The 16927-nt window shown below is 37.5% G+C and overlaps 1 protein-coding gene across 1 annotated transcript in view; it reads right to left on the bottom strand.

The window, feature by feature from the left end:
• The window catches only part of LOC125077639 (fat-like cadherin-related tumor suppressor homolog), a 44449-nt gene extending 42389 nt beyond the window's left edge, over window positions 1-2060 (bottom strand). The window contains exon 1 of the mRNA XM_047689624.1: window positions 1717-2060. The gene's annotated coding sequence lies outside the window, so the exon portion shown is untranslated. The remainder of the gene's footprint in view (window positions 1-1716) is intronic.
• Window positions 2061-16927: the final 14867 nt, after the last annotated feature.

The following is a 16927-nucleotide window of genomic DNA, read 5'->3' as shown; positions in this document are numbered from 1 at the left end:
TATGTTTAGCCAGAAATTGTACACTAGACGAATTTTAAAAATGTAAATCGTACTTTCCTAAAATATTTAATAAATTAAGCTAAAGCTTACTATTTTTTTTTAATTGTCGTAACACAGATTTTTAAAAGTTCTTTGGAATCTGGTTGTAAAAGTGTATATAAACACATTGTCCCTCGAAAGAAATTATAACCCAGCAGCTGGGTAAAGAGGTAACAAGTTTTTGTTGGTTTCTTGTAATAATAGTAGGGATATCACAACTTATGGAAATAAATAGATCGCTTAAATTAATCACAATTGAACAATAATTTGAACAAGAGAACTTTTATGTGTCTTTTTGAAATTTATAATGTACTTCAAATACATGCACGTCGTTTTTTCAAGAGCTAGTACACGCCGCGTCTTGTATATAATTGACTTTATTAACTAAATCGACCTTTGTCTTGGAGCACAAATAAAGACGACGATGCCATACGCTGTTCCTTGTTAATATTTCAACTTGTCTGTTATTTTTATATTTAAATTAAAATAATAATCAACTATGTATTTAAAAACTATTAAACAGCAATGTAAGTTATGTTCATATCTTTAAAAGAAGGTTACAGACTATAATCATTGATAAAGCAGATTGCCAATAATAATCTTTCGTAGTTTTATCAAGTGTGAGCTGTGTGCGGCTTTTTGATTAGAAAATAACGTAGGATTTTTAGAAACATTAATATAATTGTTTTAATCGCTGCTTATTTATAAATGGTTTGTATTCTTAAATTAAAAATAAATAGTTTCAATGATGATAGGATGATACTGTTCATGGATGATATTATACTGAAAATATCTATGCTGTAACGTCTGAAATTGATGTCTTATGTCTTATCTAATTTCAATGAATGAATTTTCAAAACAATATAATACGCTTGAAGTGGATACTTATGTTGTGTGATTCATTATTTCGAAGTTTTCCTGTAATATAAAAGAACTGAAGTTTGATCGACTTAGCTAGCACAGCTTGGCAAAGAGCGATAATAGCCGATAACGCTGACACAAACTCTCTGGCATTTGATTACTCCACCTAACCTAGTTTACTCCTGCTCGTGCTTAACACTGCCTCTTGGTAATCAATTCTCGTTAGCTAGCAGTCTCAAAGCACACTCTCCTCGGTTTGGGAATTATAAAAATAAATCCATTACATACATTCTTTAGGGCGATGTTGATTATTGAATAGTCAAGTTATCGTCAAATGTTAGTTTATATCCGTATGATTTCAAACTTGCTTCTGGTCGATATTTTTTGGTTTTTATATAGACGAAGTTCTTGCAAGTTCTCACAAGCCTGAAGGATTAAAGTTTTGAGTCGTGAATATTTTATGTAAAGTCATTTGAGTAGGCTGATCATTGCTGGAAATCATTTATTTCTTTTAATTTTTATATATCCTGTAACTTTTGGGGTGCTGTCATAGCTTTATTTTTTAATTATTGTTCTATTTTTACATAAATAGTTGCCTACTTGTTTATTTAATTTCTGAGTAATAAAGTAAAGTAAAAATTTAATTTAATTTGAGTGATGTAAAAATTTACACCAAAAATATTTAAAGTTGTTTTACAAATTTACTTTATTATTTGTTTGAAAACCGTTAACTCTGTTGCGGCCTTGTATATATATACCTCATTTACATTACAGCCTTAAAAATGAAAACGACACGTCTGCATGCTATTGGCTTACCTGTATAAAGCCAGATTAATTCACTTTAAATATCCGTTTACGAATATGAACCGTCACAACCGTTGCTCGCGGGATCGTTTAGAAAGCACAGGCGACTGGCAGGCCGCAGGGCCGCCCGGCACTGTACACAGAACCGGCTAGTACTGCCGTGAAACCACTTTATAACAATACACATTGATTTTTCACCATCATTCACCGAGCACTTTAGTGAACACTTCCAAGTAGTTAAGTTTTTACAAGTAACGACGACCTTACTCGGTCGAGGATAAGATCGCGTCTGTTGAGAGCGGGGCGAGGGGGGTGCAGAGCGAACGACGATACGTATACTACATTAGACGTACGCCGGCTGACTGGACTGCACCGCTCGCGGCAGCGGCGGCGCGGGGTGCGGGCGCGCGCGCGGGGCGAAGAGACCTGCCCCGCAGCTTGCCCTATAAACTTGCTTTTTGCCCGCTCTCATATCGTGAGTAGGCTGGTTGGCTCCTCGTGCAGTTTTGTGAAAGGCGAATTGCATCGTTGTTGTACAAAATTTCAAAAACTTTTTGACAACTTCATACGACGTATTCATATCTAAACAGTATGCGTAATTTTGTTTAATATATTTTTTAAATGTTAATACCTAATTAGAGTAAGGGCTACATGTTCACAAAAGAAACATCTCCCAGACTATCAATAAATAGAACAAGATGATCGGGGCGAGCAAGGTAATCTTTTTCGCATTGCGTACGAGACGAGCTTTTCGTAGGCGAATACTGAATGGACGGCGAGAAGGCAGGCGAGAAGGAGGCGGCTAGAAATAATACACACTGAACAGGCCTTTGAATGGCACTCGCTGCATTACCACAGGTGGGTTACAGTCGCCGGCGCTCGCGGTGAGTGGGCGCCGATCTTAAGTAAGACGGATATGTCGAAATTTCTCCCGAACTAGTGAGACGCTTAGTCTCGAATGTTACGTTAGATACAAATGGAGCATTTTTTGAATTATACATGCAAATTGATCTTAGTTAATTATTGTCATTAATAATTAACTTTCACTCACACAATGGCCACGGCTCTGAGCTGCAGCTCTGCGGACGAGACCCTGAGCAGTTGTGTTACGGTTCGCTGAATGTTCTCGACCGACTGCACTCGATTCCCTGGTCTAACAGCTAATTAACTATGATGACGAATAGGCAGCGCGAATCGTACTCAATTATTTTTTAAATATTTAGAATATTTATTACAGTATAGCTTAAGTTTGAGGACGCTACCTCATGCAATAGTTTGCTATAATGTGTAACAAACGTCAGAGTATATCTTGATGAGTTAAAGGGAATCGTTTCTTCGTGATCGTTGTTCGATTACTTTCAAATTGAAATCGTTGTCTATTTTCGTTACATTAACGTAATCGTATCGTAACGTAATCATTCGAATGCCCCGGCACCTGATTAACGCTAGCTCTCCCTGGGAATGCGTTTACTAGTGTATTTATCCCCAGCCAACATGCGGGTCGTTGAGGCGTATACACGCTCGATTGATGAATGAAAAAAAACCGTATAGTATAGTTTTATGTTAGAAAACCGTCGTGACATATGATATATTATTTATTGAGATATTATTACCGGAGAGTCCGGAGTGTCCGGTAAACTTAATTATGTTGATTTATTAAGAAAGAATTTAAAGTTAAGAAGTAACTAAACTAAAAATCTTGGTGGTAGGGCTTTGTACAAGCCCGTCTGGGTAGGTACCACCCACTCATCAGATATTCTACCGCCAAATAACAGTATACTCTATTGTTGTGTTCCGGTTAGAAGGGTGAGTGAGCCAGTGTAATCACAGGCACAAGGGACATAACATTTTATTTCCCAAGGTTGGTGGCGCATAGGTGATGTAAGGAATGGTTAATATTTCTTCCAGAGCCTTTGTCTATGGGCGGTGGTGACCACTTACCATCAGGTGGCCCATATACTCGTCCGCCAACGAATGCCATAAAAAAAAAGTAAAGTAAAGTTAGCCTCGATCCGATTTTATCTGCTCGCAATATGAAATCACATCAAAATATTGTTACTCTAATAAACAAGTATTTTTGAATCGTTCTGGGTTATCTTTACGCCCGTAGACTATTGTATTGTTCAACAACTCTTTTATGCGTCGGAGGAAATTGGTTCGAACCAGCAGTTTGCATAATCGTGTTTCAAACCCAAATTTCAAAACGTAGAAGAAAAAAGTAAATCGGAAAAAAACTCGTCTCAACGGAGCGATAGCGACTGATTTAAGAATCAGACTTTATTGTGGAATAAATATGAATCAAAAGGAGTTCCCGATAACTCTAAAAGTTATTGACTCTGAAGATACAAATAACAGATATGCAGTTTTATCTCAATAACCTCAGTCGTGCTCATATGTATAGCGATTCCTATACCTACAGTTAAAGCTGTCAAGTTATGGAATTCCCCGCCGCGTGAAATTCGACAAGCTTATATAATAAAACTACTGTCTGTCAATATAACTATTGCATATTACTTACATTATTATAACATGTCTACGCATAATATGATCGTATGGCTTATATATTACATCTTATTCTTAAGTTCTTACAGTAAGTACTTAAGTTAGACGTAAGTGCACACTATGCCAGATTTTGGTCCAGTTAATCTTGAATAGAGGTATTTGCATACTTTATAATCCCATCCTCAGCTTAATTAAGTCAATTATTAGCTAATTTGCTTTTTGCCCGCATTTGAGTAGTTTTGTCATTTTGAATCTAACCGGACTGATTGGATCGCTCCTATCGATGTTGTCTTTAAATTAAATTGTAAGAGTTAAACCTTGCCAGCAATTCTTAATTCGTATTACCTGAAACTGTTGCGCAAATCACGAACATCTCATTGTTGCTGACAACAAATCCCCTTTAATCACACATGAAACGAGGCGCGCCTGGTGTTGTCTTTAATGTAATATATTAAATGTCACATTCGGTGATGTTGATTTTACATTAGCAGACGTAAGACGATACAGCGACAAATCGGTTAGCAATCAATTATTTCTATTGAAACGTCGACGTGACCGACTCGCGGCGTCGCGCGGCGTCGCGCGGCGTCGCGGTGCCGCTCGTTATCTGGAACGAGACTGATTCATGATTAATATTAATAACAGCGGGTGACACACGGTCGCAATTCCTCATAGAGCTCATTAAAAACAATGAAACTTAAGACATTCTTATCTCGCGTACTACGACATTATAAACGGCTTTATTGGCACTTTATCGCATGTTTGTATTTGGAACTATAAATAGCTCCCGATTGTTGGTAAGCCCATGGCATACAATATAGCACAGAGGCAAACGTAAATATACTTATTTCTTTAAGTTTCTGTCGCGACACATTCGAGCATGTATTACGTTCGTCATCTGTTTTAATGCTTATCCAGCTAGCGACAGTTTGTTTATAAATAATAAAGTCATTAGCTCATGATTCACTGATATACAAAATCGTTTAAATCTACTTGATGTATATTTTTCAAGAGTTGGTATTATGTAGCATATTTTTTTATCAAATGGGCACAATGTTCATTATATTCGCAATAATGTCGATATTTACAAATGTATGTAATGTATGTATTTAATAGATACGAATAAAAATACAAGCTACAAGTAATTGCTACTCAAAGTTCGCTCAGTCGCTAAAGCTCTCGGCGGCGTGACTTTGGTTTTTAGGAAATTTGCAGACACTTTTACTCCAACCTTTATCACGCACTTGAGCTTAGAGAAGATAGCCAAGTTAATTTATTGCTTTCACGAACCCTTCCTTTCTTTTTTCAGTTTTACTTTGGAAGCGATCGCTTATTACACTCGGGCGTTGTGCAGATGTTTCATTTATTACGATTTAAGTTCTAGTGCACAAATTATGTCAATTGCGGCTAATGATGATTAAACGGTTCCGGAGGCATTGTTACCTGCTCGCATTTTCGCAAAGCGGCAAGTGCGCCGCGCCGGCGAAACGCGTCGCCCGGGCCGTGGGTAGCTGGAGGCAGGTAGACGCGGGAACGAGTAGGTGAATAAATTGGACAGATGGCAGACGGCCTCAAAAAAGCAATGCGACCGTTCTCACGGCTAAGCATTTCAGATGTTCCTACGTTATTATCTGCGGCATCCGCGCCGGCTGCGAGGCGTATGTTTGATTTTGATAACATTTTAAATTAAAACAATATCGGCTTCGGTTTGTTTGGTCTCAGTTTATGTTTACAAAGGACGTTTGTTTACGTATATCTCATGTTTCTTACATAAAATATTCGAAAACAATAGACTGTAGGTATTTGAAAGCGATTAACGTTACTACCGGCATATTGTTTATAAAAAATATAGATCGTTGAGAACAGAGCCTTCCATTACGAGTACAAATAAATAACATTTTATTGTTGTAGTGCAGCATGCGAAGTATAGGGAGGTCTGTCGATGCGTATATTAGTCATTTAATATACAACGTGACGAATCCGTCGACGCTGCGCGATATAAGAACCAAGATATAACACTTATACCCCCTCGTAATAATTCATAGAAATAGCTTATTCATACGTAACAGATACTGTATATTATACATTCCAAATAAATATAAATTTATATCACATCTTAATAAAAAATAACTACATTTGTAACTATGTATTAATTAACAGTACTCGCGCAAGATTCTCCGGAACGTGCTTCCTAAACAATAAAAAGTAAAACGGCAATCGGCTAGCTACGTAACTTTGGCAACTATTACGAAAAAAGCAGAAAGAATAAATTAAATTTTGGTTGCTGTTAAATTTTCCTGTGTATTTGTGGGAGATAATAATTTTTAATCAAGTTACGATCTTATAATACGGTTGTGCTATTGACTCAAAAGGACAAGTTGCTATAAAAAGGCTCGACAGATGTCAACAGATCAGAAGTGGTTCAGTGTTGAACACGGCACAATCGGTACTCTGAACTGTTTTGTTGGTGATTAAACCAGGTGAGCGTATCTTTCTACTTATTCTGTAATTAAACTCAATTATTCTATATATTATATCGAATTCATTGTAATTAGTGTTTAAGAATAAGTATAATTTATTGTTATCATTTTAAATATACATTGTTTACTTATAAATTGGTTTTACTATTTATTTTGTCACCCGTTCTCTCACATCAGAAGTGGGATTATGTAACCTCAACTACGGCCAGAAATTGTAATGATTCCAGGTGCAATAAAATGAATATTGGTGAACCCGATGCTTCGAATTACGAGATCTCCAAGCAAATTCAAGTACCGCAGGATGCTGGGCTTTCATCTCCGATCCTGGGATTAAATATGGCGGGTTGCATCGCCTCTGGCGGCGGCAATAATGACTTTCCCCGAAAAAGCCAGACGTTATCACCCAGCGGCGCAATAACCCGAAGGGAATCTACTTCAGCGAGTAGCGGTCACGCGGTCCCAACCAATTCAACAGCAGCTAGCGACAGCCGTGAAACCAGGACAGTAGAATTTGTTCCCATTAATTTGATGCAAAGCATGATGCAGGAAATGATGACTCAATTAATTCAAACTACTGCTAAAGCTTTTAATCCACCCATTGAAAAACCTGCCCCTAGAATGCGAAGTCTTGAATTCATTTACGTACCTACTTTTGACCCTGATGATAAAACTGATACTGTACAAGTTTGGTGTAAAAATATTGATGATCTTATAAAAGAATATGAGCTTAGTAACAGGGAAGTTGTTAATTTAACCAGAAAAAAATTACGTGGTCGTGCAGCCGAGTGGGCACGTCGTAATTATACAAATTTATTGACCTGGAGTGAACTCAAAACTGGTCTTATTGAAACTTTTGCAGATGAAACGCGATACTACAATGATTTAACGCTCTTCATTGAGTACACGAGTGAACAAGCTGCTAGTCTTTCAGAATATGCCACACGGAAATGGGAGTTGGCAAAGAGGGCGATTGGTGTGGAGATGACTGAACAGCGCTTGGTAGAGGCAGTTATTTCAGGTATGATTGATTCTCGTATTCGTTCTGATTTGTTACGACTGACGCCAAAAAATTTACCACAATTAATTCAAAGTTTAAACTCGTATACGCGCAAAAGACCTGTTAAAGAGTCTGATCATATTATTTTACCTAAACGATACAAGCCTAACATAATGCCAGATTTTAAATCAAAACGTTGTCATAAATGCCATAATCTAGGTCATGTACAAAGAGATTGCAGTGTCATTAATGATAACCCAAATGGTCAAAATATGCTCTCATTGTCTAATGAATCTGAAAATGTAGCCCAAAGATCAACCGTTCCCGTTTGTGCTCATTGCAGTAAAAAGGGGCATAATATTGAAAACTGTTTTAAACTTTTAAATAAAACATCAAAAATTGATAAATCCACTTACAATAACTAATAAAAGTTAAAAAAAAAAAAATTATTCAAATAGAAAGTCGCAATTACTTATATTTAATAGATAATGGTGCGCAATGTTCTCGCATCCGTGATACGCTAGCCTATTCCATTGAGTGTAATGTAACATATAAACTACTCTTTTGCCTATGTTCCTAAATATATCTAAATGTTTATTGAGATTAGTCTTACATGCAAAGATAATAAAACTCAATCTGGATCACGTCGAATTTCTTCAACCTATAGATAAGCCTCCTGTCCTTTTTCACACAATTCATACGACTGGCAAATTAAGTGGCAACAAACTTGTAAAACAACACGTCATTGTATTCATAGACGCTTCTACAAAATATTGTTATATGAAATCCGTCAATAACCTTACTGACTTAGCTACTATTAATTATCTTAAGGAATTAATTTATACATTTGGAACCCCTAAAAGAATAGTGAGCAGGCTGCTTCATATACTGGCAAAGAATTTAGTAATTGTTGCGACCGTTGGTCAATAGAAATACATTTTATCACTAGTGGCGTTAGTCGTGCAAATGGGAAAGTCGAGCTAATGATGAAAGTATTGACAAACTGCTTTACCATTGCTGAAAATACGTGTGCCAGGAGAGGTTGGAGGGATGTTGTAGGTGAAGTGCAGTTAAAAATTAATAGTACGTTTAGCAAAAGCACTGGCTACACACCTTACCAGCTTCTCATGGGATTTAATCAGTCTCCTCCCACTTTATCAGCCTTAACAGATAATATTGAACGCTTTGACCTTGATATTTGCCGTCAGTAATCGAAACAAAGGATGGACGAGCGAGCTAATATTCAGAAAATTTACTTTGATAAGACAAAAGCTAAAATTGTGCCTTTTAAAATAGGCGATGTTGTGCTCGTAAAGCACAATTCTCGAAATATTAACAAACTAGACGGCAAATATAAAGGTCTATGCATTATTTCACAAGATAATGACAGATATACTTTAAAAATCTATGAGACTGGCAATGAACATGTCATATGATAATTTATGTACTGTTAGCCCAGATATGGGACGCGAGTTATCAGATACTTTGGATGAATGATATAATGCCAGTATATGATGATATGTATGATATGATTATAAGTAGTAATTATAAACATTTTGTGCGAGGAGTGGTCGCCTGGCCAACGTCCACTGCTTTCACAAGTGTTTTAATTGTTTTATGAATATATGTAATTGTTGTAGTTAAGAAAACTATTGAATTTTGTTTTAATGTGTTTATATTGTGAACCCGGTTGCCAATGTGATTTGGCAGCTTGCCATGTGACTTGGCAGCTTGCCATGTGACTTGGCAGATATCTGATTGTCATGTGATTTGACAATTTTACCATATGAGTTGGCAGATATCGGGTGTTGTGAGCCATTTGATTTGGCTACACTTTGCCACTGTGATTTGGCAAATGTGTGTTTGTCATGTGATTTGACAATTTAGAGTATATGTATTTTTTTGTAATTTTGTTTTAATGTGTTTGTGTTGTGTGAACCCGGTTGCCACTGTGATTTGGCAGCTTGCCATGTGACTTGGCAGATATCTGATTGTCAGTCATGTGATATGACGATTTTACCATGTGAGTTGGCAGATATCGGGTGTTGAAAGCCATGTGATTTGGCTACACTTTGCCACTGTGATTTGGCAAGTGATTGTCATGTGATTTGACAATTTACCATGTGAGATGGTATAAGCCATGTGATTTGGCTACACTTTGCCACTGTGATTTGGCAAGTGTTTGTCATGTGATTTGACAATTTACCATGTGAGTTGGTATGTGTTTAAGACCATGTGATTTGGCAAGTGTGTAATTGTCATGTGATTTGACAAATTTGCATTGAGAGTTGATAGATGTTGAATTTTTAGAGTCATGTGATTTGGCATATGTTATTATGTTAAAATTAATGTTTATATGATGTAAATTATATTGTAATAATATTTCTGTATAAAATTTTGCGAGGTATGTGTTCTTTTAATTCGCGAGCCATACTGGCTGCTCGTCAGAATGGCCGTGTGGGAGATAATAATTTTTAATCAAGTTACGATCTTATAATACGGTTGTGCTATTGACTCAAAAGGACAAGTTGCTATAAAAAGGCTCGACAGATGTCAACAGATCAGAAGTGGTTCAGTGTTGAACACGGCACAATCGGTGCTCTGAACTGTTTTGTTGGTGATTAAACCAGGTGAGCGTATCTTTCTACTTATTCTGTAATTAAACTCAATTATTCTATATATTATATCGAATTCATTATATCGAATTCATTGTAATTAGTGTTTAAGAATAAGTATAATTTATTGTTATCATTTTAAATATACATTGTTTACTTATAAATTGGTTTTACTATTTATTTTGTCACCCGTTCTCTCACATATTAAACAATGATGTTTTTGAAAAAAACAACGAAGTTACAATTGAGTAACGAGTATATGACGTGAATTTTCGGAGGTATTGTCTGTTTGTATCTTACACTCACGGGTAGGCTTTGGGCGAGCGGGTAGGTTTCTGTGTATAATGACAAATAAAAGGTTATCGGATATCACCGACAGATCGTGTGACATCCTAAAACAATTAAAAAAAAAAATTACAACATTTTAAATCTTAGTAAGTACATCCCATAGTAGTAATTTAGTGCCCGACGTCAGTGTGAGTGTTCACTTTAAGGTCGCATTTCTGCATAGATTTATTAGTTATTTTTTATTAGATAATAAAGAAATTGTAAAGTGTGTAAGAAAACTTCTTAGTTTTCTCGCTAGTTTACTGTTGCTTTAATCAATAGACCCGCACTGGCGAAGCGATAACATATCGATTTCCATATCTCTATTTTCTTAACAAACTTTAATTCATATAATTATGAAACATTTACAAACATCCCTTCCTGTTGGACCTGCCTACATTATATAAGAAATCCTGTGTAACTGTCAAGCTACTAGAAAAACCGGCTCAGGCCGTCAGTGGTCGATCAGTCTGAAGAAGAGTTTTGTTATTAGACATATATTGTTATTTAGAATAAGAAGTGTGCACCAATCCTAACTGTCAGACAAAGACTTAGGGTTGTTTCGTCCCTTGTGCTTGTTCATCGTGCATGCGTGCATCATGTATCTTGGAATCACCCAAATCATCATTCAAATTTGCACGCAATATGCATATTAAATGAGATAAATTTATTTTTAGTAGCATCGTAAACCAGTATAAAGGATATTCAGTGGCAACTGGCAACTGGCAAGGGATACGCAAGTCGCATAGATAATATTATCATAGTCGATGCCTTCGCGTGTCGAGTGCTCGGCAAACTTCCTCGCTGAGCTGGCTCCGACTCGCGACGTTTACTACGTCAAATACTCGGGCGTAGGTGAGTGCTGGTGAAATAAAACAATGTTTTAGGAAAATTTTACAAACGTTTTCTGACCTTATAACGCCACTACTCCATCGATAAACTTATCGAAATAAAAGAGATTATAAGCAAATTGTACGAGTATATAAATGACGGAACAAGTTTAGCCAAGTTTTGTCGGTGGTGAGTTTGGTGCAGGGTCTGTATTTATTCTACCGTCAAACAGCAATACTCTGTATTCCCGTGTTTCGGTTTTGAAGGGCGAGTCAGTATAATTTAAAGCACAACGTAAATCCTTAGTTCCAAAGGTTGAGTGGCGGTGTAAACAATAGTTAGTATTTCTTACTTAACACCAGGTTCGCATTTGAATTATTGATTTAAAAAATCAGTATTCTGTTGGACCAAAGTTTGAGATACTCGAAAATAATAATAAAAACTTTGTTTGAAAATCAAAAGTGCTACTCTGTGTAACCATTACTAATTGTATTCTCATTGTGACCGACGGACGGTCCCATTTTGTTTTATTTTAATAAGTAGAAATCGGGAACGCCGGCGCCTTATCAGTTATCTTATCTGCAGATAACAGGCGCATTCCGTCGACTATCATCTACCGATTCGTGGAACTACCACCGTGTAATAACCGGGCGCGGACGATCGCGCTATCAATAGGCAATAAAGCAAAGTAGGTTTAGTGTGCCGAGTGATTACCGCTGCGTGAAGTAAATATCAAACACCGCACCCACTTCTATACTCATGTTTAATTTGTTTGATATATCGTTTAATTTATTTGATTTGCCCACTTACTCTGAGTTCATCGCCCTTCGTCGTCTGATATGTCTTCCGTATTAAATAACGTCAATTTAATATGGCGTGTTCCTTGATATCATCGATTGGTAAACGATATTTCGTTTTATACGTGAAGTCGTATCAAGATTGCAGGTCCGTTTTAATTTGGAGAAAGGGGAGAAGGGAGATTGGTGCGCTGGACTAAAGTGCCGGTAGGAAACTGAAGGTGGAAAACTCGCGAACTTGTCCGTTCTGTTTATATTATTCAATATCTCTGCTGATTGTGTTGTAATTAATTTATCTTCTACCTCCTGTTTAAATTGAAAAACAAAAAATGCAACATTCATCAATGTCCCCTAATTGAAAAAGGACTCATAACATTTCTCAAGACGGTGCTGGCGGCCGGTCTGGATCACTTATTTTCCACTTATAATTAAAAAACAAATTAAGTATCAACGAAATGTATCGGCGACTTCTACACTAATAATATAATTCTTTATATATAATAATAACTCGTGACAAATAAATTTAAAGTAAAGATAAGTAAATGTAAAGTGTTGTTTGTATCGTCATTGTAGTTGGGACTCCGGAGTAAACCCTAACAGAGGGGTATTATATTATAGTGTCAGTAGTTACTTTGGAACACTAACATTAAATTACAAATTATTATGCTATTTTAATAAATTCAAGTTTACTTAAGTAGGAAATTATATCATTCAAGACATAATTCGTCGAACTACAATAAAAACATACCGGGTTAAAAAAACTCAAAGCAAAAATTAAGATTAATCGGATTAAAGAGTGTGACTTGGAGTTTACCAACACGTTGGCGTTGTAATTGGCGTGTTGTTAATGTGCATAATAATACATCGCGAACGCTGCGGACAGCGAGTAAGAAAAATACACAAAGAGAAGCAACGAGTTTTCCGTAATCCTTTACGTTCGATACATGTTGTTTGCGGGCGCGCTGCCCGTAGCCTCACGTGTAGTACTGTCATTATCCGGACGATGTTAGCTTCTGAAATAGCGGGCTCGTTACTGAGCTGAAACTGAACCGACGCGTTGTACGAACTTTGAGTAAATGAAACGAAAACAGAGACATGATCTGTATCGACACCGCGTTGGTACACTATATACCGAGTTGGTATTCTTTGTGTTTGTGTTTTATTTGTGTTTATAATTAATTTCACTTGTTGGATTTCGGATATAATCGGACAACATCACATATAAAACGGCATTATTTTTCAAAATTCGCGTTGCGGTGCGATTGCGTATGCTCCAAGCCTCCTCCAGGGGAGAGAGGGCGTTTTACTAGTAGTGACCGATTCGTGGGCTATTACTTAACATACAGTTTATCTTACAGTAAAAATATAATATCTTTCGTCATAAAATAATAATATAATGGTTTTGACGACCTCCGTGGTCGAGTAGTGTGTACACCGGTTTTCATGGGTACACTCCGAGGTCCCGGGTTCGATTCCCGGCCGAGTCGATGTAGAAAAAATCATTAGTTTTCTATGTTGTCTTGGGTGTTTGTGGTACCGTCGTTACTTCTGATTTCCATAACACAAGTGCTTTAGCTACTTACATTGGGATTAGAGTAATGTATGTGATGTTGTCCAATATTTATATTTATATTTATGTACAAAATAAAATAACCGATGAAACATTTTAACGGATACGACGACTCTCATCCTCGCATGCTGGAGGCTGCGAGAGTAGTAAAGTTACTATTTGTGTCTCTTTCCACATGTCGCTCAAAACGCTAGAGTAATTGCTTCTTCTTGCTACTAAATTGTATACATGTACAAACTTTAACACTTAAGTAAAACTTGAGGCGCTCCAAGTAACTTAACTTACCCTTTGGCATATAAACTCGAAGGGGCGATTACAAAAAGCTTAAACTTGGAGAAGCAGTAAAAGTAGGACAAAAAGTGCGACGCGTCAGCGCCGGTCACGCTCCTGATCACGAAATCCCAAATCTTGCAACTTGAGGATTTGCTTCGCTGGTAGCGACCGAATTGTTCGCACGTCGTACATTGATATATGATCAGGTAGAGGGATCTAAAATACGACTCTTAAGTCTGCAACGAACATTAAAATCGAGAAAAAAATAAGAAACGGCTCGTAGTCGAGTAACACGTCTAACGGCGGGGCTCGAGTGATTGCGCTGACTGAAGACATACAGGGGCCAGAATGGAATTTATTTCAGACGCACGTCGAGGGTGTCTGTGTTGTCTCCTACCTGACGCACACGATTCCGGATCAAATCTGATTATACAGATCAAAATATGGTATTTCATTCGCAAAAATAAAAATATATTCTTTATAAATGAGTTTATTATTATTTGTACAATCACAATGTAATTTATATTCCGACAACATTAATTACATGCAGCTGAGACGTCGCTGAACCGGTGCCGAGTCAACTTTGAACTCAAAAAAAATTGAGTGTTACAATCATTTAAATGACTAGGACTACATGTCGCTTTGCGTACGAGAAGCTAAAAAGTACATTCTCAGCGTGACAATTACAATTTTACCAAAAGTCTTTCTTAGTACGTCTCCACGTCACGAATCGACGGTCGGGCGGAGCAGGGTTTTGACAGAGTCGGTCCTTCAGGACGTTATACTTTAGTATATAAACAAAATAAAAACGTTTTAATATCTTAAGCTCCTTAAAATCATTTTATGATTGTTATTTTACAAGATCGAATTAAATATTAAGTATCCAGATGTATATATAATCTGTTATTGAGTAAAGAAAACACTTCCCTGCCTTAGCGTCTCGTCTTAGACGCGGAAATATTACTTTGCAGATTCTGAAAGGATTTCTTCGTCACCGATCCGCCGTGAAATATAACATTGGCACCTTGCCGGCCCGCGTCTACGCCTCCGGCCGTAACTAACGATTTTTCTAATAATATTATCGAGAAGGAGTATAAGTTACTTTTCCCTGGTCTCACAGCTCGCAGGCTAGAAACGAGTATAAGATGAAACGAAGATAAGTAGTATTGGCGATTCGATTTACGTATAACTTAGGAAGCGATAAATACTATTATGTTGTAAAAATTATTCACGTCTAAGGACACGTGAATCCACAACTGATGACACTCCTTCACGCTATTTCCAGGAAGCAAGTCTGACAAATATTTAGCAAAAACAATAGCGGGCGTGATGATGTCGGTAATTGGGCGTGTGTACAATTGTAGAAGTAGAGCGGACGTGTGCAATTAGGCTAGATTTGAAATGGACGGCCGCGGCGCCTCGCGTGACCGCCGGCCGCCACGCGCCCGAGCCCTGAGCCCGAGGACGACGCTCGCCGTCCCTCACTCCGAGAATATAAGCAACGGTAATTGTTATTATATATCATAAAACCAACAAAATTTAATTGGGTTTATTTTAACTAATAAGTACTGAGTTCACGGCATTCGTCTGCATCCAGCGCCAAGTAAATGAGATTGTAACGCTACGAGTACAACTCGCTGTCTTGGTATGTCGAAGTGTTCTATAAAGACGATATCGTCGTTGGCAACCTACTTTCGTTATTTGTAAGAATCGGCTTAATTAAAGTTTTTGTTACCCCTAGCACTACACTCCAGAACGCTGCTCCGCCCTTAGGAATTAAATCGATAGCTACTAGATCATACGGCGGCACGGCACGGCCGCGGCGGGGTCGACGTGTACGAAATCGTGTCAATGTTAATTACTGTCACGACGATATTATAAAGAGTTGAAGTTATTCGGAGTGTTGTACAAATAAATCAAATCATTGAAATGAAACATTTGGATGAGTGATTAAAAGTAATAATATGTCACGTGGAAAAGACGCGTGGCGCGCGCCGCGACACATGTGCCGGAGCCGGTAACGCGCGCTGACGACGTAATTATAGACGCCGCTCTGTTAATAAGTGCAACGCGAGAGGAGTGAAAGGGAGAGAGGCCGAAAGGGATCGCCGTGATGTCGCTTTCATCGAAAATAACTCCCAGAAGTCCTGTGGCAAAAGGAAGTCTGCTCGTGTCTAAAGATACGCACAGCCTGGTTTAGCACTCGCCAATGTAGCACTGGAATCGGGAGTTTATTTACAAATACACAAACACGTATGTTTTTTTTTCACTGATTTTTTTCCTAATTAACTTTAACAAGAATACATCGATGAATGAAATGCGCGTTGCTGTTTTAATGTAAATGGACGTGAGCGTATTTGTCAGGGATACGAGTACGATGCGTTTATTATTCTAACATGTTATACGACTCGCCTCTCAATTCGCTCGAGGGCTAATCCATATCTGAATAATTAATAATACCTATTACCGTAGGCCTGTTTGGCCGGGGATTCAATGTTTCTAGTTTCAAACAATAACCGTCTAATGTATTGCAGTGTGACGCGTAAATCGAATTATGGATTATCATTTCCGGCGGTGGCGTCAAACGCGATTTGTACTACACGAGAGGAACGAACAAAATTATTTAAAATAAATTATTAAGCTGACTTCAAATTAACAGACTATAATCATCGTTTTTTTTTATTTCGTGCCTTACATTGAGATTGACAGAAAATGAACTGCCGTGTGTGAAACACGGTAGGTTGCGGCATTAACTAACAGCTTCAGTGCGATGACCTTGGAAACAAGTCTCCGTCTTCTTTTCAATGAAATTACACATAATCACTTAGTTT

The sequence above is a fragment of the Vanessa atalanta genome, chromosome 4 (assembly GCF_905147765.1).
Source record: "Vanessa atalanta chromosome 4, ilVanAtal1.2, whole genome shotgun sequence".
In the NCBI taxonomy this organism is placed as follows: domain Eukaryota; kingdom Metazoa; phylum Arthropoda; class Insecta; order Lepidoptera; family Nymphalidae; genus Vanessa; species Vanessa atalanta.
Note: the sequence above shows the minus strand (reverse complement) of the source record. Positions and strands in the feature narration are given on the sequence as shown.